The following is a 4,303-nucleotide window of genomic DNA, read 5'->3' on the forward strand; positions in this document are numbered from 1 at the left end:
AGATGGGGAGCAGTTGTTCCCCCTGGGAACTGAGCCTATCTGTTAAGGATCTATCTTTTCTTTTGCACAAGGGAAAAAACAAAAGGAGGGATGAACTCTGACGTCATGGGCCTGCGTAGGACAGTGGGGTTGGAGGCCATCTGGAGCAGGTGCTGGCAGGGCCCCTGGGAAAGGGGAAGGAGGGCAGCTGGCTCATCAGGTGGGGGTGTCCTGGGGTCAAAGATTCACGGCATGACGAGCTTAAGCTTTCTTGGAATTTCTGGCCTGCCAAGGAGGGATGACGCTTCCTTGGCCTCCAGCTCTGGTCCTAAGGCCAGGCTCGTAGGTGCAGGACTCTTGGAGGAGGGTGCCAAGCTCAGGGAGACCTGGCCAGGCCTGTCTCTGTGTCCTCTGTGGGTTGAAACCACCAAACGGCCCTGGGGAATGTCAGGGGCTGTCAGGGTCCTTCTGCCTGGAAGTGTGTGTGTGTGTGTGTGTGTGTGTGTGTGAGCGTGTGTGTGTGTGTGAGAGCGCGCGCGCGTGTGTGTGTGTGTGTGTGTGTGTGTGTGTGTGTGTGTACGTGCAGTAACATTCAGATCTCTCTCCTGCCTCAGCTGCTTCCTGCTGCCTCCAGCCAGGGGGCGGAAGCCTCTCATCAGGCCTCTGGATTCCCTCTGCCCCTGTCTAGGAGGCCAGGATGGCCTTTTCCCAATTACAGGTGGTGAAACTGAAGGCCCCACGCAGTGATGGGACTTGGCCAAGGCCCCGCTGCGATTTCCCTACCCGGCCTCCCGGAGAACAGCTCACGGCCTGTTTAGTGTCCTCTCTGAGAAGTTATGCAGCTGGAAGGGGGCCGCGGGATGAAATAATTGCAGAGAAAACAGATGGGTCGCTCAGTGGTCCTCCCCTCCTGTGTGCCTGAGAATCCTCCCCTGTCTCCGCAGGCCAGGAGGGGGCGCTGCTCCTTGGGGAGCTTGTTCCCACCTCCTGGGGACCGGGCAGGGCAATCCTGTCTTAGCCACCCCTTCCCCAGCCCCCCCAGAAGCCGTCAGGCACACCCTCCTCACCCCAGGCATCCTGACCAGCGACCACTCTTGCCTTCCATCCCGTCCTGCTGCTAGACTGAATACCGCCTGTCCCGAGGCAGGGCCCTTCTTAAAGGAGGGGAAAGTGAAGAGGGGCCCACAAGAATGGGGTCTTTTTCTGCCTGTCCCCACCCATCAGAGGGCCAGGAGGGAGCAAAGATGCTGGGGCAAGCTCCCCCTTGCCTCATCTTCCCTGTACCCCATAAACTTACTTGCCCTCCTCACCCCAAGAACACAGTGGGCTCCCACTCCTGGAAGACTGCCCCTGCGTCGCTCTGACATCTCCTGCCTCTGGGCCCCCCACCGGAAGCTGTCGCCTTCCTTCCCTAGGACTGGGCACGTGGGGTTCACAGCCTCGCTCCTTCCCTTCAGCCAGGCCTCTCTTTTGTTTTTTCTTGTACAGCACCCCTCTCAGCCCAGGCTCTGGAATGTTCCAGTGTGAGCCCAAAAGGGGTTGCTCTGTTTTCCATCTAGGTTTTTCTCCTCCCTTCCCTTCTCTCCTTGTGTTTCCAGGCTCAGCACAGATTTTGTCCTTCTCCAGGAAGCCCACCCTGCTAGGCCAGGCTGCGGGAGGAGCCCTCCTGGGGTGGCCTCAGCCCAGCTGCCCCCGCCCTGTCATCCTTTTCAGCCTACAAAGCCAGTGTCTGTTTCCTGGGGGTTCTTCCCTGCTGGGATGGAACTCTGCAGGCTGCAGGGAGGCTCAGTGAATACTTGGAGTGGATAAGTGACAAATGACAGGGTTCCCTACAGAGTTGCCAGGTCCCTGAGGCCCATCAGGAGTTTTTCCCTCCTTTGCCATCAGGAGGAGTTTTAACATTGAGCAGTCAGGAAAGTGCCTTGAACAGCTCATATTCAACTGCTCAGTGGGTCCAACTTTGCCAGCCCCTGGGGCTGGAAGCAGAAGCAGCAGAGTTCATGAGGGAAAAGCAGGAAGAAGGGAGCCAGGAGGGATACAGCGCCTCCTCTGCAGCTCCCCGTGCAGGGAAACCTTAGTCTCCAAGGCAGTTCTGTGCAGATTACTTCCCTCCATGACGGTCTCTCCAGCCCAGTCCTGGACTCCCGCCCACCCCACTCCTAGGCCTTGGCTCAGCAGAAGCCGCGGCACAACCTCCCCCAGGGAAGCCTCACTCTGCAGTTTACTCTTCCAGGGTCTGTCTGCTCTAAATGACCATACCCCAGGGGTCAGAAGTAGCAGCTCACCAGCAGATCCCCTGTCCAAGGAAGGGAAGTGGAGTACACGGTTTTGGCTCTGCCGCTGTCGGTGGGGGCATCAGTTTTATTAATTTAGGCTTAAAGCTCAAGCAGAGAGGAGACCTGGATAGTCACCAGGCTATCACCAAGTGTGTCCAGGGACACCAGAGGCAGGAAGAAGCAGCCCACAGACATTCAGGCAGAGGAAGGTAGTCACAAGCACTGGAAGCTTCCAATCGGCACTTAGTAAGGGTCTTTAGAGTATGTGGCTGCTGCTGCCTGGAAACCAGCCCAGTGCCTGACTCTAGAGTCGATTTGTCCAGCTCTGCCAGATTCTTGAAACAGGTATAGATAAAGCAAGTCTCGGAGAAGTTCCAGACCGGTAAGTAACATCCCTCTTGGTCCCGTAGGCAGAAAGAAGGAACCTCCGCAGCCCACCTGGAGACCCCACCTGGAGACACCTCCCTCTCCCTCCTTGCTCCTCTTCCTTTCTTCTCACATGAAAACGTGGTGCCACTCCATGGGCGTTCATGTGGGGAGACAACCAGGGGGGCTGCATGGAGGTGGTGAGCCAACTCGCCAGAACTGACAGACGATGCCCTGCTGATGTCTGGATCTTCCTGAAGACCAGGAACCCGACTCAGGGTGCGAGGGTGGAAAGGGGCAACCCCAGAGAGGGCTGACAGGACAGCAGGCTCTGCTGTGAGAGCCACCACTGGTCACTTAGTTCTCGCTGCCCCCCTAGACTCCAGCCGTTCTCCGCCTCAGGCGCAGCTTCCTCTCCCCCCCGCCCCCAAATCTCATGTGGGCGCTCGCCTCCCGCGGGGTCGTCTTCACGCCTGGGGACCGCCACCGCTCCCGTGTGGCGACGACCCTCTCTAGCCTGCGTTCTGCTCCGCGGCAGGGGGATCATAGATTCCTGCACCTCACTCTGTTCTTGGATTTCCCGGCTCTTCACCTCCGCGGCCCACAGAGGGGGGACTCCCCAGAGCCCGAGGGACCGAAACGCCCAGCTCAAGGAGAAGGGGTCGTGAACATCGGGGACACATCGTCGTGTCTCGACACGACCTCTCTTCGGCCAAAAGATCGAAGGTGACCACCTGTGAGGGCTCACGGAGGCCACCCTAGTCTTGGGGCTGCGTAAAGCTCCTTCCCAGCCCGTGCAGATGCTCCACGCCGCGGATCCTCGCGCGGGTGCAGGCGGGTCAGGCGCGCACTGGTCCACGCAGGCCACCCGCCGGCTCAGATCCTGGGACGCTCTGCGCGGCCGACCCGGGCTGAGCCACGGTGGCGGGCACATGATGCCACCGCACACACGCACGGGCCATCGGTATTTGGGCCTGATCTCGCAGCCTCCCTCGTTCTAGTCTCGCTCTCAAAACACACGGCGGGCGAAACGCTTGCACTCTCCGCCGTGAAGCCCTGCGCTCCCCCCTGCGGCCCGAGCGAACCCCGCTCTCCCTGCGCCTCCCGCCTGGACCTCCAGCCGCATCCTCTGCCTCCCCAACCTAACGGCGTCCGTGCGGTCTGCGCTCCCGCCCTGGCGAGCAGGTTCAAAGGTGGAGCCGCAACGCCAGGACGCGCCTGTCAGGTGCCCAGGGAAGAGTTTGGCAAGAAGGCAGATGTGCGTGGACTTCGGGCAGCGCCAACTTTCTGGCCGTGTGACTTTGGGCAAGTGACTTAATTCCTCTGAGCCTGCTTTTGCACCTGCACAGAGGGATGCGGGTCCCTTCCAGGTAGAGGGCGTGTGCTGAGGACCAGGCGAGTGCCCAGGGCACCGAGTGCACCCACGCTTGACATGCCAGGGCGCGCGCGCGCTACAAATGGAGTTCCCTCGCGCGCCGCTTGGCAGGTCCGCGTGCAACCCGGAGTGAGCCCGCCTAGCCGCGGGATCCTCGGGGGTGGGATGAGGGTGGGGGCAGAGGGGGAGCCCCCGCGGCCCCCTCCCGGCCCTCGGCGCGGCCGCGTGCGCGGTGCCATTGGCCCGGGCGGCCGGGTGGGCGGGAGGATGACATCAGCGGCAGGTTGGATTATAAAGGAGCAAGCGG

The sequence above is a fragment of the Galeopterus variegatus genome, unplaced genomic scaffold (assembly GCF_000696425.1).
Source record: "Galeopterus variegatus unplaced genomic scaffold, G_variegatus-3.0.2 Scaffold7079, whole genome shotgun sequence".
NCBI lineage: Eukaryota > Metazoa > Chordata > Mammalia > Dermoptera > Cynocephalidae > Galeopterus > Galeopterus variegatus.